Source organism: Entelurus aequoreus, linkage group LG02 (assembly GCF_033978785.1).
Source record: "Entelurus aequoreus isolate RoL-2023_Sb linkage group LG02, RoL_Eaeq_v1.1, whole genome shotgun sequence".
In the NCBI taxonomy this organism is placed as follows: Eukaryota; Metazoa; Chordata; class Actinopteri; order Syngnathiformes; family Syngnathidae; genus Entelurus; species Entelurus aequoreus.
In genome coordinates, this window is record NC_084732.1 from 79,932,534 (window position 1) to 79,960,205 (window position 27,672).

Consider the following 27,672-nt stretch of genomic DNA (forward strand, 5'->3'; position numbering starts at 1 on the left):
TTCCCGCGGGTTAGATTTTGGACGTAGTTTGGGGACCACTGTACTATATTCTTAATGAAACATCAACGTTTTTGGTGTTGCTTGCTTACGGGTACTTGCTAGCGCCTTTTACTGAACAGGCGTCAGCCTGCAGTCCACACGTTTTGCTTATGTGGTCGCACTTCTCACTACACCACGTACCGAATAAATTTGCTTCGAGGTCGCTAAGTACAACCAGAATGAATACGTACATTAGGCAATTCTTGAGAAAATGAAAGGGATTTAAAGTGCGCCTTACAGTCCGACATTGACGGTAATATAAATCTCTGCAGTCTGGTTTATATTGGACGTTTAAATCCCCCCCTGACCCTCTTGCTGGCAGTCCAAGTCATCCAAACCGGAGCGTCTGTTGACTTGACACAAACACATGTTGTGTGGATGCACTTGTGGAAAGGTGCAGGGGAACTATCTATCAAATAGGAGCCGGCTGCAAGTCAGCCCTAATCTCAAACTCTCTTATCTTTGTCACCCAGACGCATACTGTACATATTCATACACAAACACACACGGTCCTTCTTTATTACTTAAGATAAAACACACACGCCTGGAGGGACTCTGGCGTTTTATTTTTTTTTTGTGTTTTATTTTTTTATTTTTTTCCCACTTTACCCGGTCGGAGCTGCAGACATACATAAATTATCTCCACTGCCATCGCCAATCCTCATATCACACAGAAAAAGGGATGCAGCAGGCCAAGCTGATGAAACAAAACAATGTGTCATAATGTAATGCGTAGCCCCCAAAATGCTGCCTCCCGCCATCGATTGCCAGGTGCAGCAGGGCTATTAGGAAATGAATTTTAGGGATGATGACAGCTTGGAATTCAGGCCAGTTTAAGGAGAGCATATTTCAGCCCAATTGTGCATTCCAGTGAATGGGACGAAACCTAACTGTGCTGTAAAATATTGGAAAAAGTAAATGCATCATTAACTATTCATTTAGTAATATGTACATTAATGCACAAAGGGTATTAGGCTGTTTTCTATTCTGCTCATTTCGGGGGAATTTGAAATGATATTGGATCCCAGTGCAGCACTTTATTGTTTCATTTTAACAAAATACCCCATAAATCTCCAGGTTTTGTATCGCCTATAATTATTTGTTTGGGAGAGGACACACACAAGATAATACAAATAATAACAGAAGAAATGAACAAATTAAAAAGATGGTTTGACAAAAAACAGACTATTTTTTAATCTCAGTAAAACTAAAATAATGCTATTTGGTAACAGCAGAAGGGAAAGTCAAACACAAATACGAATAGACGGAGTAGACATTGAAAGGGTAAAAGCACATTTTTGCGTGTAATAATAGATGATAAAATGAACTGGAAATCTCATGTAAAAAATATACAACATTAAGTAGCAAGAAACACGTCAATAATGAATAAAGCAAAACATGTTCTATCTGGACCACGGGTGCCAAACTCAAGGCCGCAACATTTTAAGTGGCCCGCGAAAGCCTGGATAAAAATGGGTTTTAAATAAAACACTTATTTTATTTGAATGTTTTTTTACTGAATGCATTTGTTCATTCAATTTGGACAGAGAAAAAAAATGTTGAATGTGCCAGTCTTTCAGCAAGTCAAACACAAATACAAATAAACCGAGTAGACATTGAAAGGGTAGAAAAAAAACACATTTTTGGGTGTAATAATAAATGATAAAATGAACTGGAAATCTCATGTAAAAAATACACAACATAAAGTAGCAAGAAACACGTCAATAATGAATAAAGCAAAACATGTTCTAGACCACAGATGCCAAACTCAAGGCCCGGGTGCCAGTTCTGGCATGCCACAACATTTTATGTGGCCCGCGAAAGCCTGGATAAAAATGGGTTTTAAATAAAATACTTATTTTATTTTTATTAATTTTTTTACTAAATGCATTTGTTCATTCAATTTGGACAGAGAAAAAAAAATGCATATTTTAAACTTTAACATTATCTGATCATGCCTATTATATTAGTATATACTGCTTTGCATGCAGTTGCAATTCTAAATCACTAGATGGCAGTAGTGTATTGCTGTAACCAGGAAGTAGTCTTTGCCATTAAGTTGAATGTGCCAGTCTTTCAGCAAGTCAAACACAAATACAAATAGACGGCGTAGACATTGAAAGGGTAAAAGAAAACACATTTTTGCGTGGAATAATAGATGATAAAATGAACTGGAAATCTCATGTAAAAAATATTTGACATAAAGTAGCAAGAAACACATCAATAATGAATAAAGCAAAACATGTTCTAGACCACAGGTGCCAAACTCAAGGCCCGGGGGCCAGTTCTGGCCCACCACATCATTTTATGTGGCCCGCGAAAGCCTGGATAAAAATACGTTTTAACAAAATACTTATTTTATTATTTATTTTTTTACTAAATGCATTCGTTTTTTCAATTTTTACGGAGAAAAAAAATGCATATTTTAAACTTTAACATTATCTGACCATGCCAATTATATTATTATATACTGTATTGCAATACTATTTTTGTGAGATAAAATCAAATAGTTAAACATCGGCTTGTCACCTTTATTTATGAGTTCAAAGCAAGTTATACATAAAAAAGTCTAATAATTAAATGTATATGCATTCTGATTAATCATGATTAATCACAGGTTATTACCCGCATGCATAATGTAAATTAATTTTAAAAAATCGGCCCTTTGAAAGCAGCCTTTGCTGCGATGTGGCCCTCAATGAAAATGAGTTTGACACCCCTGTTCTAGACCAAAAATCACTTCATATTCTTTACCGCTCACTAGTGTTACCATATCTGAGTTATTGTGTAGAAATATGGGGAAACAACTACAAATGCGCACTTCATTCACTAACGGTGTTACAAAAAAGATCAATTAGAATAATACATAATGTTGGATATAGAGAACATACAAACCCTTTATTTATTGACTCACACATATTGAAATTTAACGATTTGGTGCATTTGCAAAAAGTTAAAAATGTTGCACAAAGCAAACTATAACCTGCTACCCAAGAATATACAACAATTACTCTCAACAAAAGAGGAGAAATATAACTTTAGAGGAAAATCTCATTTAAAACATGTGTATGCACGTACAACACTTAAAACCTTTAGCATATATGTATGTGGAATTAAATTATGGAATGGATTAACCAAATAAATCAAACTACAAACTACAAGTGTTCACAAAGTACACAGAACAAGATTTATAATGTTGAACTGGTATATTATTGATTTATTATGTATTTAATCACTGTTCTGTTACAGAGAACAAGGAAATGGGATAACATTGCTATGGTATGAAAAGGGGTAGGATTAAATAAGCTCTGCTTCTTCCTACTCCTTTTCGAACGTGCTGTAATGAAACAACTAGAAATATGTGATGCATTACATTGTATCGTATGCATGTTCGAAATAAACTGAAACTGAACTGAACTCTTGGCCACTCTTTCACTTCCGATACGATACCAATATTGAAGATATAACCACTATTGGCCATTAGCGATAGTAATCCGACACAATATCAGGACAAATCATAGTACAAACTTGTATTATTTTGTAATGTGGAATGTTGGAATCAAGTGAAATTATTTAAACAGAGAACAATGGTATGCGTGAAAAACACTAACTGATTTATTATTAACCGTCTGCAATGGACGTATGCTGTCTTTAGGTTGAATTGGAATAGTAATTGTCTTTTTGCCGACACAATAATTCATGAAGTTAAAAACTTAAGTTCAAAGATGTGGACACATTTGTTACTGGATATTTTCTAATATGCTCCTGCCTTGGAGACTTTGTATGTGTAAGTGATACGCAACTATAATTATTTGATACTTGTTTATATTAAAACATTGTTGTGTTTTAGACTGGAAAATTGTTCAATTAAGGACACTCATTATGTATGTATAGCTTGTGTGCTTAGCTGATGTGTAGCTGCTATTTTGTAATAGCGTATAGCCTAGCATGTTTACCTTTTGTGAATTGCTTCACTGAAATAAGAAGAAAAGCTCAAACGTGTAAGCTTATTGGAGGATATTTAGACGTTAACGAGCTGTCGAGATACTTGTTTTTTTAAATGCTAATGTTAGACCGTTATTCCACAGACACCTTTAACCAGGTCTTTGTTGATGGTTATCAGCAAACAGTAATGAAGAATTGATTAATGGAAATCATTTGTGGACTTTTTGAGAATCCAGTGTATAAGTGGGCTTTGTTAACACAACAGCTGTCCGTAAAGATAGGTCTTTGGCTACCAGGAAATAAAAAAAATTCATAATGCTGTCTGACTCCGGTTTGAATACATAATACAAACCCCGTTTCCATATGAGTTGGGAAATTGTGTTAGATGTAAATATAAACGGAATACAATGATTTGCAAATCATTTTCAACCCATATTCAGTTGAATATGCTACAAAGACAACATATTTGATGTTCAAACTGATAAACATTTTTTTTTTTTGCAAATAACCATTAACTTTAGAATTTGATGCCAGCAACACGTGACAAAGAAGTTGGGAAAGATGGCAATACATACTGATAAAGTTGAGGAATGCTCATCAATCACTTATTTGGAACATCCCACAGGTGTGCAGGCTAATTGGCAACAGGTGGGTGCCATGATTGGGTATAAAAGCAGCTTCCATGAAATGCTCAGTCATTCACAAACAAGGATGGGGCGAGGGTCACCACTTTGTCAACAAATGTGTGAGCAAATTGTTGAACAGTTTAAGAAAAACCTTTCTCAACCAGCTATTGCAAGGAATTTAGGGATTTCACCATCTACGGTCCTAATATCATCAAAGGGTTCAGAGAATCTGGAGAAATCACTGCACGTAAGCAGCTAAGCCCGTGACCTTCGATCCCTCAGGCTGTACTGCATCAACAAGCGACATCAGTGTGTAAAGGATATCATCTCATGGGCTCAGGAACACTTCAGAAACCCACTGTCAGTAACTACAGTTGGTCGCTACATCTGTAAGTGCAAGTTAAAACTCTCCTATGCAAGGCGAAAAACGTTTATCAACAACACCCAGAAATGTCGTCGGCTTCGCTGGGCCTGAGCTCATCTAAGATGGACTGATACAAAGTGGAAAAGTGTTCTGTGGTCTGACGAGTCCACATTTCAAATTGTTTTTGGAAACTGTGGACGTCGTGTCCTCTGGACCAAAGAGGAAAAGAACCATCCGGATTGTTATAGGCGCAAAGTTGAAAAGCCAGCATCTGTGATGGTATGGGGGTGTATTAGTGCCCAAGACATGGGTAACTTACACATCTGTGAAGAAACCATTAATGCTGAAAGGTACATACAGGTTTTGGAGCAACATATGTTGCCATCCAAGCAATGTTACCATGGACGCCCCTGCTTATTTCAGCAAGACAATGCCAAGCCACGTGTTACATCAACGTGGCTTCATAGTAAAAGAGTGCGGGTACTAGACTGGCCTGTCTGTAGTCCAGACCTGTCTCCCATTGAAAATGTGTGGCGCATTATGAAGCCTAAAATACCACAACGGAGACCCCCGGACTGTTGAACAACTTAAGCTGTACATCAAGCAAGAATGGGAAAGAATTCCACCTGAGAAGCTTAAAAAATGTGTCTCCTCAGTTCCCAAACGTTTACTGAGTGTTGTTAAAAGGAAAGGCCATGTAACACAGTGGTGAACATGCCCTTTCCCAACTACTTTGGCATGTGTTGCAGCCATGAAATTCTACGTTAATTATTATTTGCAAAAAAATATATATATATATTGTCTTTGTAGTGCATTCAATTGAATATGGGTTGAAAATGATTTGCAAATCATTGTATTCCGTTTATATTTACATCTAACACAATTTCCCAACTCATATGGAAACGGGGTTTGTAAATAAACGGTGACCCGCATGTGCATGTTTTCAATGTAAATGTATTTTCAATGTAAAGTAGCTGTGATCTGTCTAAATATCGATAGTGTCAATACCTCTTATGATCGATACTAAAATGATTAGATTATTATTACATTTTTTCCTATTATTATTAAAAATTAAATTCATTATTTTTTTATTTTTTTATTTTTTTTGTCATAAAAAAATACAATCATGTGTGCTTACGGACTGTATCCCTGCAGACTGTATTGATCTATATTGATATATAATGTAGGAACCAGAAATATTAATAACAGAAAGAAACAACCCTTTTGTGCGAATGAGTGTGAATGAGTATAAATGGGGGAGGGAGGTTTTTTGGGTTGGTGCACTAATTGTAAGTGTATCTTGTGTTTTTTATGTTGCTTTAATAAAAAAAATAAAAAATAAAAAAATATTATTATTATTTATTTTTTTTAAATTTCTTTTGCGGCCCGGTACCAATCGATCCACAGCCGCGGCCCAGTGGTTGGGGACCACTGAAAAAAATTATAATAATATGACCCCTTTAATGCGCCTTATATCCGGTGCTCTCTATGGTCCGGAAAATACGGTACGTGGTTTTGTCTCCTCGCTATTTGAGTTCTCACATAGAAACAAGTCTCGCAGATGTACATCACCTACTTCCTTACACATCCCGAGATTCAAACCGTGGCCCAAAACAGCCACGATATGCTCAAAGGCCAGTTTTGAGACCTTTTAACATGCATAAGGGTCCCTTAGGAGCAGTCGATCACATAATGAAACAAACATGAGCAGCTCAAATTGATCACAAGATACGAGATTTTTATACCGTCGAAAAACATTCCTTTATTTGTTTATTATCGTGCTATTGTTTAAATCCGGCCATCGTCAACGCTAAATACACTTACAAAAACTGCAGCGTTGCCAATCATCAAAGTTGTTGTTTCTTGTTATCAGTAATTAGAACAAGGGGAAGCATGTATTTTATTTTTTTCTCCAAAACAGGTATTAGCAGTCTGAAATTGCTCGGTGATTAGCACCCCACCATGCCGCTGTGCTTAGTGTTGTGTACAAAAAAGGCTGGGCGCGGCCAGCTCTCTCATTATTTTGGCTCCCGTGGTTCGAACAAGAAATCTATTGCTTCAATAAAAAAAAGTAAAAAAAAAAAAAAAGGGGGTGACTATTTGATGCTCAAACGATGTGAATGGCATGGGGGGGGAAATGGTAGACTCACTCGGGAATACATAAACAGTGCTTCACTGTGATGTTGAAAATCACCACAAACTGTCGGAGGTTCAAGATGACACAACTCGTCGCATGAGGAAAAAAAAATGGAGTAATAGTACACCGTGTTCCGTCTAACTACAATTAGGTGTAGTTTTCTGCCTTTCTACGCAGCAGGTTGCGCTTTGAATACCCACGATGAGTCACTGCAGTTTGCCAAGGTGAAGCAGACTACACGCGCGCCATGCATGAATGGATATATATATATATATATATTATTTGCCCGGGATCTTATTTCCCATGGTGGGAGCGTCTGTCAAAAGCTGATCGAGTGAGTGGTTCTGGCGTGCCTCGGTACCTTAGCAGGTAGATAAAGGCCAAAAACCTACAACGGCTGTCATTGTGATCACATTGCTGTGACGGCAAAAAAAAGAAAAAAACAGAGCACGGGAAATGACAGGTCCCACGGTGGTTTCATGCACGTGGTAAACGTGCACATCAGGGGTGTCAAACTCATTTTAGAGCGGGGGGACCACACGGGAAAAAAATCTACTCCCGAGTGGGTCGGACTGGTAAAATCACGGCACGATAACTTCAAAATAAAGACAACTTCAGATTGTTTTCTTTGCTTAAAAATAAAACGAACACATTCTGAAAATGTACAAATCCTAATGTTGTTGGGTTTTTTTTTACACTTACATGTTGCGGTTAATAGTATACTATCTTTATTTGTCGTTATTTATACACTATATTGCCAAAGGTATTTGGCAATATAGCAGTCTCGGTTCTAATTCATCCCAAATGTGTTCTATAGCAGTGGTCCCCAACCAGTACCGATACCGGTCCGCAGACCGATTGGTACCGGGCCGCACAAGAAATAATTTGTATTTTTTTTTTTTTTTTTTTTTATTAAATCAACATAAAAACACAATATATACATGATATATCAATATAAATCAATACAGTCTGCAGGGATACAGTTCGTAAGCACACATGATTGTATTTCATTATGCAAAAAAAAACAAAAAAACAATAATAACAATTTGTGTCGCAGGCTGACGTAAATCATTCTTGACAGAAATGTATTATTTATTCTACACATTTTTACAACATTGGAAGAAAAATTGTAAAACTTCTCAGAGGGTGAGATAACTCCTGGAAATGACTGTCTTAGAATGGCCAAAGGTATAGATGTATGTGTCCAAGTTAAAGGGATTTGCAGGCTGTCTTCTTCTAATGGAGTTATTACAATATTTGCAAGCTGGGTAACGTTTGCTGTGGTCTGGAACAACATGGCACACTACAAACTATCACAAATGCAGCCAATATTACATACAGATAATGTGTCATGAGACATGGAAAAATAAAGTAAATACGCAGAGGATTAAGTAAAATATTTTAAATGAGCTCAAATATACCTACAAACAAGGCATAATGATGCAAAATGTACACACAGCTAGCCTAAATAGCATGTTACCATTGATTAGCTTGCAGTCATGCAGTGACCAAACATGCCTGATTAGCACTCCAACAAGTCAATAACATCAACAAAGCTCGACTTTGTGCATTCACGCACAGTTTAAAAAGTTTGGTGTAAAAAATTAGGCAAATATGGAGTGGCATATAACACGTCTTTCTGTGGCAGCGTCGGAGAAAGTTGTACATGCAAACAAACTGTTGCATCACAGTCCCCACAACGGTGAGTTCAAGGGCCGCTGAAATTGGTCGGCGCTTGTCAAATACTCTCATCAGTGAAGCATAAACACAAACATATTAAACTGCGGGCTTTCTAACAATTAGGAAGGTTTGTGTCGTGTTTATCTTCCTACAGAAACCATATTACAACAAAAAACACATTTTTCACCCCATTTAGTTTCCATTTCCATACATTTTTGAAAAAGCTCCATGGAGCCACCACAGTGGTGTTTGCTTTATAGTCAGCAATTATTCGGAAAGAAGTAGTTGGTCCACTGATGAGTATCGGACGATTTTTGTGAAAAAAACCGTGATCGCCATTGCCCATTAATGCCTTTCAATGTCATTTACGAGCTCAAGCAGTTACCACAAATTCCAGACTATTTTTACCAACGCTTTGCACTCTGCAGCTTGTAAAAGGGTGCGGCTAATTTATGGATTTGTGCTCAATAGTTTTCATTAAACCCAATCAGACACTAAAATGGTGTGTTGTTGTTTGTGCTATGGCGCCATCTTTTGGACGAGTTTGTGGGTTGAAAATGTATTTCCTGTGTTTAGATGCCTTAAATCGGAGGTAAAACCATCCATAGCGTTTCTGCAAGAAATAATTAATTATTATTCACTCCAAGGAACGTTTTTCTTTGCTAAGGGCCATAATATTTTGTGCTTAATAGTTTTCATTAAACCCAATCAGACACTAAAATGGTGTGTCGTTGTTTGTGCTATGGCGCCATATTTTGGACGAGTTTGTGGGTTGAAAATGTATTTCAATGCCTTAAATCAGAGGTAAAACCATCCATAGTGGTTCTGCTCCAAATAATTCTTCATTCATCACTCCAAGCAACGTGTGTAAGTTTTACAGTATAACTAAAACGGTTTATACTTACTAAACCGTCGAATGTGAGATTTCAGTGGGAGTGTTTTCGTGCATATTTGCATGTGCTATCGTAATTTAATGAAGCTAGCGTCATTAGCATGAGCTAATATGCCAGCACGTTGGTGTTATTAACTTAAAATGGCAATATTTTTGTTTTGTTTCAGTTTTGCAAATTCCTCAGCAAAAAGTCACCGTGGAGTTATTGAGTCTGTTTTGCTGATTGGAGAGCTAGCTTCCGCAGCTAGTGGGTCCATGACGATGACTTCTGTTGTGTCTGACCAGCCGTTTTACTGCCGTGTTACAGACACCCTTTGGAAACAATTAAGTTATACCAATGCACTTTATAGTCTGGAAAATGTGATACTTGTATACCTCAAAACATAGTGTGGAGTCTCTCCCTTAAGTCCATTGCGGCAAACAAACTGCAATTTTTTAATATTTTAAGTAACATTATCACTGGAGGACGAAGGTAAACATGTTACACCTCGATAGCAAGCTGGAACAGGCAGGCTAATAGCTACGCTAACCACAAAGCTAGCATGAAACAACACTAAAAAATAAGTTTTTAGTAGATTAATAAGAGTCTAGAGCAGAGGTGTCTAAAGTGTGGCCCGGGGGCCATTTGCGCCCCACAGCTTGAGTGTTGTTGACCTGCATTATATTTTTGAAATAAAATTAAAAAAAACAAATAACAATGCAAGAAAAAAGAGCAACAAAGGTATAATGTAGTGAGAAAAAGATTGCATTTAAAGACGAACAACTAGGGGTGTCCCGATATATTGATATCGGATATCCATCCGATCCAAGCAAAATAACAAGTATCGCATTTGTGCAAGCGAGGCAAACATATTTAGTGTCCTTAACTGACAACAACTAAGCACACAATAGCAAATAAGCTGTACATACATAATTAGTGTGATTTTTCACACTGCCGGTAAAATATGATCTTTATCAGACTGCAGTGTAAATGCACACAGGCCCCAATGTGGCCTCAATGTGGCCCCTAGTGTGGCCTCTATCTTGCTTAAATGCGCATTACAATAAAGGGAAAACAAAGGAAATTGACTGGATTCCATAAATTAACAAGGAAGTTGATACTACACTACAAAATAAAATAAAAGTCCTAACACCTTAAAAATGTGTGTTTTTTAACATTATAATAAATTAACACAATATAATGGATATATATATAGTGTAATATATTTGGGAGGGTTCTAATCTTTGTATGGCGAGAGGAGGCACGGACATCAGATGTAAGCAAATATCAATTGTGGTCTTTCAACAATTGCTTATTTCTTGGAATCAAAATATATATTCATGTATGGCCTATAATATAGCCTATTTTTGAGCACTTCTGACGAGTGACACACAGAAAATTTGCCCGCCGAAAAAAGACCGCGCTCACCGAAACCGGATATTGTGATGAAGTATCCACTTCCGCTGACTTAGCTCGCCCAAAAATGCAATTTAGGTCACGTTTCTGTTTAGACCTAAGTCACATTTGAAATGATCAGATTCCAATTGGATTCAGACTACTTCCCGATGTGGCCCGGATATAATATAAAAAGATCAGATTTTAAGCACTTCGGATCGTTTGGACCAGGGGTGTCCAAACTACGACCCGCGGGCAATTTAAAACTGGCCCAAAAGACCTCAGGGGTTCATTAGACAATTTGATCAGAGCATTGTATCCCGATCATATTTACATATCCGGTGGTCTGATTGCTGCCATTTTGTCGCCATCTAGTGGCCAGCAAAAATAACTATGCCATCAATTGTAAATTCACATACATTAAGTACAACATTTACTTATATGACCCAATCCAAACAACCTTCCCTAGTCAGGGTGCAGGGGGAAAAAAATCAACCAGCACAAAAATTCAACAAACATTGTCACACAGAACACAACCTATTCATTGAACTGTGTGGATATTATAAAAAAAATGTCGAACTAACCAAAAAAAAAAAAGATGACACCCATTTAAATCCATTACAAAGGATTATGGGAAAAATGCAAAACACTCTCTCCACACTTATCCATGTTTGGAGCATTTTAGCTGCTTGATATTTTTGATTGATTAAAAAGCCTTAAGGACGTTGTCAGGGATGTAAACAAATCAAATCAAATCAAATCAAATCAACTTTATTTATAAAGCACATTTAAAATTTACCACAGGGGTAGCCAAAGTGCTGTACAATGGGCAGGTTAAAAATAATACGAGAACCGAGCAAACACAACACAACACAAACAGAACACGATAAAAAATAAATAAATAAAATATAAAAACATAAAAACAAGGTAGGAGATGAAATTTCAAATACTCTAAATAATCAATTATAATAATTATTAATATTTATATATATATATATATATATATATATATATATATATATATATATATATATATATATATATATATATATATATATATATATATATATATATATATATATATATATATATATATATATATATATATATATATATATATATATATATATATATATATATATATATATATATATATATATATATATATATATATATATATATATATATATATATATATATATATAGTACTGGCCAAAAGTTTGGACACACCTTCTCATTTCAATAAGTTGTCTTTATTTTCATGACTATTTACATTGTAGATTGTCACTGAAGGCATCAAAACTATGACACCTGTGAAGTGAAACCCCTTTCAGGTGACTACCTCTTGAAGCTCATCCAGAGAATTACCAAGGATGTGCAAAACAGTAATCAGAGCAAAGGGTGGCTATTTTGAAGAAACTAGAATATAAAACATGTTTTCAGTTATTTCACCTTTTTTTGTTAAGTACATAACTCCATGTGTGGCTTCAGTGATAATTTACATTGTAAATAGTTTGGTTTGCTTGTTTAATCGGGGCTAAAGTCAGGTGGAAACCATGCCATGTATGGTCAACACCGAGTCATTCTGAACTAGTGCCTAAAGTCCAGTATTGGTTCGACATTAGTCAACCCTGACAACCACCTGTTCTGCTCACTGTGACTTTAGAGACGAGTGTTGTGAACCATTCAGTGAGCAGAAATGATCCAGCTTAGCATTGTTTTCTGGTAAAGTTTCCCCAAATTGCAGTCCCAAATATTGCCACACTATCAATTACAATTGCACAATCCGATATTGTATGTTGCACCTTTTCGAAAGCTAACTCCACTGTGGACTCAGTAAAGTCCAACATCACCAATTTGGACCAGCACCAAATCAAGCATCTGCATATATGTTTTGTCTTTTGTGTGTGTGTTTTTTTTTTGTGATAGCAGTTATGGCAAAATAAGGGAGCATAATGGAGACATAAAGACGATAAAGGAAGGCAGGCTGCACACACCTTTCGTTACAATAAGTCAAAAACAACAACCAACGAGGTAGAAGGGAATGTTTTATGGTGAGCTGCATGCTTGCAAGGCCAATCACATCCATCTTGCTTCTGCATGTACTGACTTTTGCGTTCCATCAGAGTGGTTAACTTAGAACAGGGGTCGGCAACACAATGTTGAAAGAGCCATATTGGACCAAAAATACAAAAAAACAAATCTGTCTGGAGCCGCAAGAAATAAAAAGCTGTATATAAGTCTTACAACGAAGGCAACACATGACGTAAGTGTCTATACTAGCTATAATAGCCTACTATCAAAATGACTATGTGACGCAGGCTGAAGCAAATCTTCGTTGACAGAAATGTTGAAATGCAATATTTATTCTACACATTTTTACAACATTAGAAACCATTAGTCAATCAGAGGCTACTCAGAGGGTGAGATAACTCCTGGAAATTACTGGCTTTTAATGGCCAAAGGTATAGTTGGGTATGTCCAACTTAAAGGAACCGGCAGGCTGTCTTCTTTTAATAGATTCATTACAACATTTGGCAAGCTAGGCAATGTTTGCTGTGGTCTGGAACAACATGGCAAAAAATCTGAAATGTGTCATGAGACATGCAAAACTAAATTATATACAAAGAGGATACAAGAAAAGGATATTAAATCAGCTCAAATATACCTACAAATAAGGCATAATGATGCAATATGTACATACAGCTAGACTAAATAGCATGTTAGCATTGATTAGCTTGCAGTCATGCACTGACCAAATATGCCTGATTAGCACCCCAACAGGTCAATAACGTCAACAAAGTGCACCTTTGTGCATTCACGCACAGCATAAAACATTTGGTGCACAAAAAGAGAAAAACAAGGAGTGGAAGATTTGACATGGAAACCAACTGCTGCATCACAGTCCACACTATGGTGAGTTCAAGAACCGCCGAAATGAGTAGGACAAAACGACGTTCACCAAATACTCTCATCAGTGAAGCATACACACAAACATATTAAACAGTGGGCTTTCTAACAATCGGGAAGGTTTGTGTCATGTTTGTCCTCAAACAAAAAACATAATAAAACAAAAACAGAATTTTTCCACCCCATCTTTTTCCATTTTAAATTAAAAAAAAAAGCTCCAGGAAGCCACTAGGGCGGCGCTATAGAACCGCGGGTTCCTGACCCCCGACTTAGATATTTGACAGTTGAAAACGTTACCCAAAGCATTGCCTGTACAGGTAATCAATCTGTTATAATGTTGGCAACTATGAAATACTAAAAATCCTTAAAAATGTAAACAAATCAGCATTTAAGTGGAACATGTTATGTCCTAATGTGTTTTCGACAACATTTCGTGACTACACACGGAACTACGTGGCGCGGTTGGGAGAGTGGCTGTGCCGGCAACGTGAGGGTTCCTGGTTCGATCCCCAGGTTCAACCCACCTAGTCACGTCCGTTTGTGTCCTTGAGCAAGACACGTCACCCTTGCTCCTGATGGGCCGTGGTTAGCGCCTTGCATGGCAGCTCCCACCATCAGTGTGTGAATGTGTGTGAATGGGTGAATGTGGAAATAGTGTCAAATAGGGGTGTAACGGTACACAAAACATTTTGGTTCTGTACATACCTCTGTTTAGAGGTCACGGTTCGGTTCATTTTCGGTACAGTAAGAAAACAACAAAATATAAACTTTTGGGTTATTTATTTACCAAATTTGCAAAATCTTCCGCCAAAAATATTTTTCTTAGTGGAATATTTGATGTGAAGTAATCGGAACCTTGGATCGGTCAATAATTCATAATAACATTGATTTTGATTCAATATTATGTTTTGAGCAATGACAGTTTGAAATAAAATAAAAAAAACACCTTTGTTTTATTAGTCAACATTGCAACTTTTTCTAAATTAATTAATTAATTTATTTCACTTTTGTTATGTTTTTGTTTATTTTAATAGTATTTTTGGAATGTGCCGTGGGCCTTTAAAACATTAGCTGTGGGCCGCAAATGGCCTCCGGGGCACACTTTTGACACCCCTTCAATAGATAATAAAAAATGAAATCTGATAAATCTATGGATAAAAAGCAGAGCCTGGCGACGCATGCGCGTTTATCATAACTCTCGCTCTCTCTGTCTCTGTCCCTCCCTCACCAATGCTGCTGCGCGCACAATTTGTTTTTGTTTTTAACCCCTTCTTAACCCTGAACGTACATTGAAAATACACGCAACCCTAACTCAAAATGCCGGACATTTGAAGCATTTAAGAAACCCTGCCATGACAGCTCCGCAAAAGAGGACATATGTCAGCATGCCGTGTGTTGTGCCTCGGTGTGCATTGTTTACACAACGTGCGTTACGCTACTTAATATGTCCGTGTGGAAACTCGTTCGGTACACCACCGAACTGAACCGGAACCCCCGTACCGAAACGGTTCGATACAAATACACGTACCGTTACACCCCTAATGTCAAAGCACTTTACAACTATAACCCATTCACTTTGATTCCAAGTCGATACCAACACTCACAAAAACACAGATACCTGCTTTTTTTCACTATCACCTGTACCGAATACTGTACAACACTTTTTTTCTCTACAGAAAATAGCCAGGGTAACACACTTCCATTACGCAACACTTCAAAACACACCTCATACACCTTTTGCCAGAGAGTAAAACGTAGCAATAATGATCTGTGACGCACTATGGCGGCTTTGTTGCTATATTTAACGAGTAGGGATACATAATAACATTGTGCATTCATTTGCCAGTCAATACTTTGCGAAAGTATTTGCCTTTGCCGTTGAGCTCCGCCACCACAAGCCCAGGGAGCGTGCAGAAAAAAACCCCCTCCAGAAGCGTGCAAACCCGACCTTTATTGCCTCAATAAGTGCTGAGAGAACACAGCTCAGTGACACTTTTCTGCCATTTGGCAGCACTTTGAGCACCACTGCTTTACTTGCAATATTTCACCAGGAAGGCAACATGTGCTTTGCTGAACGCAGCTCTTTTTTTTTTTTTTATATTTTACGGCACATTGTAGAAATAGAATAAACCAAAAAAAAAAAAAAAGGATGAAATGTTGATACATGCAAAAATGGTGGAAATGTATAGCTTGGGTATGGCCTGCTGAAATGTCGATACCCTACGTGAGACATTTGACGATATCATCCAAAGTCTTATACTACACGTCGATACGTTGCGGACAAACATTGCATTTTCCAAGATACGCTGCTTAACTTTTGAACAGTTTGCCTCACAGTTAAAGCCCCCCCCCACCCCCCGGTTGCTCCTGATGCTGTGTCATCAGTGTCAATGATCTTTATTTCCCCTGCATGGCGGCATCGCCTGGTGAATGTTAATGTGGACGTCTGAATGAGGCTACCCCAGAAAAAGCTCTTTGAGTACCTAGAAGGTACAAAAGGCCTTGTATATATACAGCCAGGTTTAGTAGCGCCGTTTTAATAAGCCCATAAATAATGATATCCTTGTTTGCATGCCGGGGGAAATTAAAGAGGCCACCAACATATGGACTGGAAACACACTATACTGATTAAAAGGAGACACAACTTGTTACTAATCAAACAATCAAGTTAGTTGACATTTTCGACTGGTGCACAAAACAAGGTCTACTGAGGCGTAATGAAGAAGAACTTGACCGAAGCCCTGACCTAAACCCTATCAAATACATTTTAGGTGGACCTATGACAAACATTGCATGGCCTCCAATGACCTCACAAAAGGTGTTTCTGGGTGAATGAACGTAAAGAAATCTTGCAGAATATCTATCCAAGAGAGTAAAATGCTATATAAAATGCTGTATAGTTCAAATAATTTTTTTACCACCTAAAAAATATTGGAATAATGTCCCAAAGCAGACTTACAAAAAGTAATCCTTTGTCTCCAGCAGGTTAGAATACTGTAATGGGCTCTCTAAACCAGCGTGTATAGCAGCTGCAGTACATCCAGAATGCTGCTGCTCGAGTCCTGACTAGAACCAGGAAATATGACCATATTAGCCCGGTGCTTGGGTCACTTCCGGGTTCCTCGGAGAACAAACTTTGATTGCCTGTCCGTGGTCTGGTGCCAACGTGGAACAGTCTCAACGTTGGCAATGTTGAAATCCAGGCTGTGTTTTGATTTTAATTTGAATTATGATTGTTCTTATGGAGGATTTATTGTACGATTTCAACGTAAATCAGGATTATTTTTTTACTTTTCGCTATTTTCTGTAAAGCACTTTGAATTGCCTTCTGTAAACATAGCGCTCTAAAAATAAACGTAGTCCCTCACTGTTAGTCTTATTTTGTATATTCCGAAGAACCAATGATGGGGGGTGATAATGATGCTGGTAATGTAACCAGCACCGGCTGCAGGAAAACCACCAGTACAGTAAAAAAAGTATATGCATATGTTCCCCATTTGTTGCGGTTTACCTGACACATAAAAAGTGACAAATTTGGGTGGTGCACTATGCACTTCAGCGGCCCGATGACAATAGAGTGTTGAATATATTAAAATGTGTATTGTGGCAATTCCAACTTCGACCACAGCGTCAGCTGCTATATGTAGGTTCCCACTTTCCATCATTTTCAGCAGACTGCATTGCAAAACGATTAATGTGGGCCTTATGGACCCTTTCCCTACTGTATAAATAAAGACGTCGAACAAATGACTATTGACTGGGTCTGAGGTAAACAAACTACAGCAACACCTTAGGGACATTTGATGTTGGTCCATTTATTTTTGCCAGAGTTACTGTTTTGAGGACCTTATGCAAAAAAAGTTAGTCAAAGATAATTTTGCTTCAAAAATCTTGTTTTTTGAACTGAACCACCGGTTAAAAAAGCCCAAAGGATGAAAAAGAGAGCATTCAAACACCACCAGTACAGTAGGAAGGCGATCCATACCGCCCCATTTTATTGCGGTTTACCTGACACATGAAAAGTGACACATTTGGGTGGTCAACTATCCACTTCAGCGGCCAGGTGGCAGTAGAGTGTTGAATACATTAAAATGTGTCTTGTGGCAATTCCAACTTCGACAACAGCGTCAGTCGCTATATGTAGAGTGCCACTTTCCATCATTTTCAGCAGACTGAAAATGATTAACCCCGCTTAGGAACGGGGCCTTCCCTACCGTATGACTTGAGATGTCGAACAAATGACTACTAATGGGGGGTGATAATGATGCTGGTAATGTAACCAGCACCGGCTGCAGGAAAACCACCAGTACAGTAAAAAAAAAGGATATTCATATGGCCCCATTTGTTGCGGTTTACCTGACACATGAAAAGTGACAAATTTGGGCGGCGCACTATCCACTTCAGCGGCCAGGTGGCAGTAGAGCGTCAAATGTATTAAAATGTGTCTTGTGGCAATTCCAACTTCGACCACAGAGTCAGTCGCTATATGTAGGGTGCCACTTTCCATTATTTTCAGCAGACCGCATTGGAAAATTATTAACCCCGCTTAGGAACGGGGCCATATGAACCCCTTCCCTAACGTATGACTTAAGACGTCGAACAAATGACTACTGATGGGGGGTGATAATGATGCTGGTAATGTAACCAGCACCGGCTGCAGGAAAACCACCAGTACAGTAAAAAAAAAAGGATATTCATATGGCCCCATTTGTTGCGGTTTACCTGACACATGAAAAGTGACAAATTTGGGCGGCGCACTATCCACTTCAGCGGCCAGGTGGCAGTAGAGCGTCAAATTTATTAAAATGTGTCTTGTGGCAATTCCAGCTTCGACCAGAGTCAGTCGCTATATGTAGGGTGCCACTTTCCATCATTTTCAGCAGACCGCATTGCAAAATGATTAACCCCCTTAGGAACGGGGCCTTCCCTACCGTATGACTTAAGACGTCAAACAAATGACTACTAATGGGGGGTGATAATGATGCTGGTAATGTAACCAGCACCAGCTGCAGGAAAACCACTAGTACAGTAAAAAAAGGATATTCATATGGCCCCATTTGTTGCGGTTTACCTGACACATGAAAAGTGACAAATTTGGGCGGCGCACTATCCACTTCAGCGGCCAGGTGGCAGTAGAGCGTCAAATTTATCAAAATGTGTCTTGTGGCAATTCCAACTTCGACCACAGAGTCAGTCGCTATATGTAGGGTGCCACTTTACATCATTTTCAGCAGACCGCATTGCAAAATGATTAACCCCCTTAGGAACGGGGCCATATGAACCCCTTCCGTAACGTATGACTTAAGACGTTGAACAAATGACTACTGATGGGGGGTGATAATGATGCTGGTAATGTAACCAGCACCGGCTGCAGGAAAACCACCAGTACAGTAAAAAAAAAAAGGATATTCATATGGCCCCATTTGTTGCGGTTTACCTGACACATGAAAAGTGACAAATTTGGGCGGCGCACTATCCACTTCAGCGGCCAGGTGGCAGTAGAGCGTCAAATTTATTAAAATGTGTCTTGTGGCAATTCCAACTTCGACCACAGAGTCAGTCGCTATATGTAGGGTGCCACCTTCCATCATTTTCAGCAGACCGCATTGCAAAATGATTAACCCTGCTTAGGAACGGGGCCTTCCCTACCGTATGACTTAAGACGTCAAACAAATGACTACAGATGGGGGGTGATAATGATGCTGGTAATGTAACCAGCACCAGCTGCAGGAAAACCACTAGTACAGTAAAAAAAGGATATTCATATGGCCCCATTTGTTGCGGTTTACCTGACACATGAAAAGTGACAAATTTGGGCGGCGCACTATCCACTTCAGCGGCCAGGTGGCAGTAGAGCGTCAAATGTATCAAAATGTGTCTTGTGGAAATTCCAACTTCGACCACAGAGTCAGTCGCTATATGTAGGGTGCCACTTTCCATTATTTTCAGCAGACCGCATTGCAAAATTATTAACCCCGCTTAGGAACGGGGCCATATGAACCCCTTCTCTAACGTATGACTTAAGACGTCGAACAAATGACTACTGATGGGGGGTGATAATTATGCTGGTAATGTAACCAGCACCGGCTGCAGGAAAACCACCAGTACAGTAAAAAAAGGATATTCATATGGCCCCATTTGTTGCGGTTTACCTGACACATAAAAAGTGACAAATTTGGGTGGTGCACTATGCACTTCAGCGGCCCGATGACAATAGAGTGTTGAATATATTAAAATGTGTATTGTGGCAATTCCAACTTCGACCACAGCGTCAGCTGCTATATGTAGGTTCCCACTTTCCATCATTTTCAGCAGACTGCATTGCAAAACGATTAATATGGGTCTTATGGACCCTTTCCCTACTGTATAAATAAAGACGTCGAACAAATGACTATTGACTGGGTCTGAGGTAAACAAACTACAGCAACACCTTAGGGACATTTGATGTTGGTCCATTTATTTTTGCCAGAGTTACTGTTTTGAGGACCTTATGCAAAAAAAGTTAGTCAAAGATAATTTTGCTTCAAAAATCTTGTTTTTTGAACTGAGCCACCAGTTAAAAAAGCCCAAAGGATGAAAAAGAGAGCATTCAAACACCACCAGTACAGTAGGAAGGCGATCCATACCGCCCCATTTTATTGCGGTTTACCTGACACATGAAAAGTGACACATTTGGGTGGTCAACTATCCACTTCAGCGGCCAGGTGGCAGTAGAGTGTTGAATACATTAAAATGTGTCTTGTGGCAATTCCAACTTCGACAACAGCGTCAGTCGCTATATGTAGAGTGCCACTTTCCATCATTTTCAGCAGACTGAAAATGATTAACCCCGCTTAGGAACGGGGCCTTCCCTACCGTATGACTTGAGATGTCGAACAAATGACTACTAATGGGGGGTGATAATGATGCTGGTAATGTAACCAGCACCGGCTCCAGGAAAACCACCAGTACAGTAAAAAAAAAGGATATTCATATGGCCCCATTTGTTGCGGTTTACCTGACACATGAAAAGTGACAAATTTGGGCGGCGCACTATCCACTTCAGCGGCCAGGTCGCAGTAGAGCGTCAAATTTATCAAAATGTGTCTTGTGGCAATTCCAACTTCGACCACAGAGTCAGTCGCTATATGTAGAGTGCCACCTTCCATCATTTTCAGCAGACCGCATTGCAAAATGATTAACCCCGCTTAGGAACGGGGCCTTCCCTACCGTATGACTTAAGACGTCAAACAAATGACTACAGATGGGGGGTGATAATGATGCTGGTAATGTAACCAGCACCGGCTGCAGGAAAACCACCAGTACAGTAAAAAAAAAAGGATATTCATATGGCCCCATTTGTTGCGGTTTACCTGACACATGAAAAGTGACAAATTTGGGCGGCGCACTATCCACTTCAGCGGCCAGGTGGCAGTAGAGCGTCAAATTGATCAAAATGTGTCTTGTGGCAATTCCAACTTCGACCACAGAGTCAGTCGCTATATGTAGGGTGCCACTTTCCATCATTTTCAGCAGACCGCATTGCAAAATGATTAACCCCGCTTAGCAACGGGGCCATATGAACCCCTTCCCTACCGTATAACTAAAGATGCCGAACAAATGACTACTGATGGGGGGTGATAATGATGCTGGTAATGTAACCAGCACCGGCTGCAGGAAAACCACCAGTACAGTAAAAAAAGGATATTCATATGTTCCCCATTTGTTGCGGTTTACCTGACACATAAAAAGTGACAAATTTGGGCAGCGCACTATCCACTTCAGCGGCCAGGGGCAGTAGAGCGTCAAATTTATTAAAATGTGTCTTGTGGCAATTCCAACTTCGACCACAGAGTCAGTCGCTATATGTAGGGTGCCACCTTCCATCATTTTCAGCAGACCGCATTGCAAAATGATTAACCCCGCTTAGGAACGGGGCCTTCCCTACCGTATGACTTAAGACGTCAAACAAATGACTACAGATGGGGGGTGATAATGATGCTGGTAATGTAACCAGCACCAGCTGCAGGAAAACCACCAGTACAGTAAAAAAAGGATATTCATATGTTCCCCATTTGTTGCGGTTTACCTGACACATAAAAAGTGACAAATTTGGGTGGTGCACTATGCACTTCAGCGGCCCGATGACAATAGAGTGTTGAATATATTAAAATGTGTATTGTGGCAATTCCAACTTCGACCACAGCGTCAGCTGCTATATGTAGGTTCCCACTTTCCATCATTTTCAGCAGACTGCATTGCAAAACGATTAATGTGGGCCTTATGGACCCTTTCCCTACTGTATAAATAAAGACGTCGAACAAATGACTATTGACTGGGTCTGAGGTAAACAAACTACAGCAACACCTTAGTTGGACATCGTGGCTCGGTTGGTAGAGCGGCCGTGCCAGCAACTTGAGAGTTCCTGGTTCGATCCCCAGCTTCTCCCATCCTAGCCACGTCCGTTGTGTCCTCGAGCGAGACACTTCACCCTTGCTCCTGATGGGTCATGGTTAGGGCCTTGCACGGCGGCTCCCGCCATCAGTGCGTGAATGCGTGTGTGAACGGGTGAATGTGAAAATACTGCCAAAGTGCTTTGAGTATCGAGAAAAGCGCTATCAAAGTATAACCCATTCAGAACTCCTCCACATCGAGAGGAGCCAGATGAGGTGGTTCGGGCATCTGGTCCGGATGGAAGTCTGGGATTCCCTGCTTAGGTTGCTGCCCCCGCGACCCACCTCGGTTAAGTGGAAAAAGATGGATGGATAAATCACATTACGAAAAAAAAAAACTGGCGAAAATGAGAGGACTTAAAGGGGTGTCTTGAGGGACGCCTCCCTAATAATCACAAGTCTGGACCCCAGTGTTCTATGTTTGCTAGCAAAGGTTAAAACGTGTTGACAGGAGCACTCTTGTGTTTTTAGGAATCCACTGCAAAAATGTTTGTGTCCCAAGTTTTGAGCTGATCTCTGGGGGCCGGATTTGGTCGAATAGAATGCAGATTGTCACTGTGTAGCTGCGGTATGTACGAGTCAAGTCCAAAATTCTGCAACATTTTGCCTGCTTAGGCTGCTGCCCCCGCGACCCGACCTCGGATAAGCGCAAGTGGACGGATGGATGGACAAATCATAGTACGAAAAAAAAAAAAAACTGGCGAAAATGAGAGGACTTAAAGAGGAGCCTTGAGGGACGCCTCCCTAATAATCACGAGTTTGGAAAGCACTTTTTAGGAATTCACTGCAAAAATGTTTAAATAATTTTAATAATAATAATGGATTAGATTTACTTATATACACGTTGGGAAGACTATCTTTTCCGGCTGGCCTGGGAACACCTCGGGATCCCTCTGGACGAGCTGGACGAAGTGGCTGGTGCGAGGGAAGCCTGCTTAGGCTGCTGCCCCCGCGACCCGACCTCGGATAAGCGCAAGTGGACGGATGGATGGATAAATCATAGTACGAAAAAAAACAAAAACTGGCGAAAATAAGAGGACTTAAAGAGGAGCCTTGAGGGACGCCTCCCTAATAATCACGAGTTTGGAAAGCACTTTTTAGGAATTCACTGCAAAAATGTTTGTCTCCCAAATTTTAATAATAATAATGGATTAGATTGACTTATATACACGTTGGGAAGACTATCTTTTCCGGCTGGCCTGGGAACACCTCGGGATCCCTCTGGACGAGCTGGACGAAGTGGCTGGTGCGAGGGAAGCCTGCTTAGGCTGCTGCCCCCGCGACCCGACCTCGGATAAGCGCAAGTGGACGGATTGATGGATAAATCATAGTACGAAAAAAAACAAAAACTGGCGAAAATGAGAGGACTTAAAGAGGAGCCTTGAGGGACGCCTCCCTAATAATCACGAGTTTGGAAAGCACTTTTTTAGGAATTCACTGCAAAAATGTTTGTCTCCCAAATTTTAATAATAATAATGGATTAGATTGACTTATATACATGTTGGGAAGACTATCTTTTCCGGCTGGCCTGGGAACACCTCGGGATCCCTCTGGACGAGCTGGACGAAGTGGCTGGTGCGAGGGAAGCCTGCTTAGGCTGCTGCCCCCGCGACCCGACCTCGGATAAGCGCAAGTGGACGGATGGATGGATAAATCATAGTACGAAAAAAAACAAAAACTGGCGAAAATGAGAGGACTTAAAGAGGAGCCTTGAGGGACGCCTCCCTAATAATCACGAGTTTGGAAAGCACTTTTTAGGAATTCACTGCAAAAATGTTTGTCTCCCAAATTTTAATAATAATAATGGATTAGATTTACTTATATACACGTTGGGAAGACTATCTTTTCCGGCTGGCCTGGGAACACCTCGGGATCCCTCTGGACGAGCTGGACGAAGTGGCTGGTGCGAGGGAAGCCTGCTTAGGCTGCTGCCCCCGCGACCCGACCTCGGATAAGCGCAAGTGGACGGATGGATGGATAAATCATAGTACGAAAAAAAACAAAAACTGGCGAAAATGAGAGGACTTAAAGAGGAGCCTTGAGGGACGCCTCCCTAATAATCACGAGTTTGGAAAGCACTTTTTAGGAATTCACTGCCAAAATGTTTGTCTCCCAAATTTTAATAATAATAATGGATTAGATTGACTTATATACACGTTGGGAAGACTATCTTTTCCGGCTGGCCTGGGAACACCTCGGGATCCCTCTGGACGAGCTGGACGAAGTGGCTGGTGCGAGGGAAGCCTGCTTAGGCTGCTGCCCCCGCCACCCGACCTCGGATAAGCGCAAGTGGACGGATGGATGGATAAATCATAGTACGAAAAAAAACAAAAACTGGCGAAAATGAGAGGACTTAAAGAGGAGCCTTGAGGGACGCCTCCCTAATAATCACGAGTTTGGAAAGCACTTTTTAGGAATTCACTGCAAAAATGTTTGTCTCCCAAATTTTAATAATAATAATGGATTAGATTGACTTATATACACGTTGGGAAGACTATCTTTTCCGGCTGGCCTGGGAACACCTCGGGATCCCTCTGGACGAGCTGGACGAAGCGGCTGGTGCGAGGGAAGCCTGCTTAGGCTGCTGCCCCCGCGACCCGACCTCGGATAAGCGCAAGTGGACGGATGGATGGATAAATCATAGTACGAAAAAAAACAAAAACTGGCGAAAATGAGAGGACTTAAAGAGGAGCCTTGAGGGACGCCTCCCTAATAATCACGAGTTTGGAAAGCACTTTTTAGGAATTCACTGCAAAAATGTTTGTCTCCCAAATTTTAATAATAATAATGGATTAGATTTACTTATATACACGTTGGGAAGACTATATTTTCCGGCTGGCCTGGGAACACCTCGGGATCCCTCTGGACGAGCTGGACCAAGTGGCTGGTGCGAGGGAAGCCTGCTTAGGCTGCTGCCCCCGCGACCCGACCTCGGATAAGCGCAAGTGGACGGATGGATGGATAAATCATAGTACGAAAAAAAACAAAAACTGGCGAAAATGAGAGGACTTAAAGAGGAGCCTTGAGGGACGCCTCCCTAATAATCACGAGTTTGGAAAGCACTTTTTTAGGAATTCACTGCAAAAATGTTTGTCTCCCAAATTTTAATAATAATAATGGATTAGATTGACTTATATACACGTTGGGAAGACTATCTTTTCCGGCTGGCCTGGGAACACCTCGGGATCCCTCTGGACGAGCTGGACGAAGCGGCTGGTGCGAGGGAAGCCTGCTTAGGCTGCTGCCCCCGCGACCCGACCTCGGATAAGCGCAAGTGGACGGATGGATGGATAAATCATAGTACGAAAAAAAACAAAAACTGGCGAAAATGAGAGGACTTAAAGAGGAGCCTTGAGGGACGCCTCCCTAATAATCACGAGTTTGGAAAGCACTTTTTAGGAATTCACTGCAAAAATGTTTGTCTCCCAAATTTTAATAATAATAATGGATTAGATTTACTTATATACACGTTGGGAAGACTATATTTTCCGGCTGGCCTGGGAACACCTCGGGATCCCTCTGGACGAGCTGGACCAAGTGGCTGGTGCGAGGGAAGCCTGCTTAGGCTGCTGCCCCCGCGACCCGACCTCGGATAAGCGCAAGTGGACGGATGGATGGATAAATCATAGTACGAAAAAAAACAAAAACTGGCGAAAATGAGAGGACTTAAAGAGGAGCCTTGAGGGACGCCTCCCTAATAATCACGAGTTTGGAAAGCACTTTTTTAGGAATTCACTGCAAAAATGTTTGTCTCCCAAATTTTAATAATAATAATGGATTAGATTGACTTATATACACGTTGGGAAGACTATCTTTTCCGGCTGGCCTGGGAACACCTCGGGATCCCTCTGGACGAGCTGGACGAAGCGGCTGGTGCGAGGGAAGCCTGCTTAGGCTGCTGCCCCCGCGACCCGACCTCGGATAAGCGGAAGAAGATGGATGGATAGATTTACATAGCGCTTTTCTAGACACTCAAAGCGCTTCACAGAGAAGTGAGAACCCGCCTGGTGGTGGTAAGCTACATTTGTAGCCCCAGCTGCCCTGGGTTAGACTGAGCTGAACTCCGGGGCCCGGATTTGGTGGAACGGCCCTGGTGTAAACCTCGGAATGCAGATATGTAGGAGAGTACACCCGAGGACAAAGTAGTCTAACTTGCATAGCTTATTTCTAACGCACCTCCTTCACACCAACCTACGAACGTTTTTTTTCCGGTTTTCTTCTACCAAACAAGCAAGGGTCATTTTCAGCACCACCCACTGACGAACAGCTCTTATTCAGACTGGTGTATTTTGTTTTTTGGGGTTTTTTTTTTTCAAAGCAAAACCGCCTCTCACTCTGGACAGTTTTTAATATCCATCCTGCGTCAGGGGTGCTCAAGGAAGGGACGAGAAACCTCAACAACAACAAAAATCCAAAAAAAGGACGCAAACATCAGACCAAGCTCATGTTTGAACAAAATCCAATTCGCCTTCCGGCTCAATCTCTGCACCTTTTTTTTTTTTTTTTTTGTTGGTTGTTGCTGCAAATGTGTATGCTGAGAATACCTGAACTGAATTTGAATTACCATATGACGTAGGTCTCTTCAACAGGGAGTCTCACACATCCTTGCAGCCTCCAGCAGGCGCTCAAACCAGCAATTTGTTGCATAGATAACCTCCGTGCCGATGCTTTTATATCGTGATTAACATCGGGCATCGTATATCTCCATACCTGGAGGTGTGCGCACGCACACACACACACACGCACACTTACACACAAGCAAGCGGATGCGACAGACGGCGATGAAAAGGCACGGGGAGAAAAAAAAGTGTCTTTCCATACGTTAAAGTATCGGACTTAACCTCGTCTCGGCTGAGGCGATGCGAGACGATCCGCGGCGGATCACACCGGACGTGGGCTGAATTTGAGTGAAGGCAATCAAATACTTACGCATTTTTCTCGAGTGAATACAAATTGCAGGTGGGGGGGGTAGAAAAAAAAATCAAGCCCCCTGCGATTTTGGGGGGAGACGTCCATGTGGGGAGGAGGTCTGCTGCAGTCCAAGTCCGAAGCCTGCGAGGAAATGCCAAACATTACCCGGTTTAAAAAAAAAAAAAAAAAAAAAAAAAAAAAAAAAAAAAGCAGTCAAAAAAAAAAAAAAAACGAGTTGCGTGGATTTACGTGCGGTTCTGTGCACGCGTGTTCCCCTCGTTTTTTGTTTTTTGTGTTCCCCGTGGATACGGTGGGGGGGTGATGATGATGCTCGTAATGTACCCGGCACCCGGCTGCAGGA

The 27,672-nt window shown here is 40.4% G+C and overlaps 1 protein-coding gene across 1 annotated transcript in view; it reads right to left on the reverse strand.

Annotated features, from left to right (window-relative positions):
* The window catches only part of LOC133664595 (leucine-rich repeat-containing protein 4C-like), a 165,093-nt gene extending 137,738 nt beyond the window's left edge, over window positions 1-27,355 (reverse strand). The window contains exon 1 of the mRNA XM_062069359.1: window positions 27,330-27,355. The gene's annotated coding sequence lies outside the window, so the exon portion shown is untranslated. The remainder of the gene's footprint in view (window positions 1-27,329) is intronic.
* Window positions 27,356-27,672: the final 317 nt, after the last annotated feature.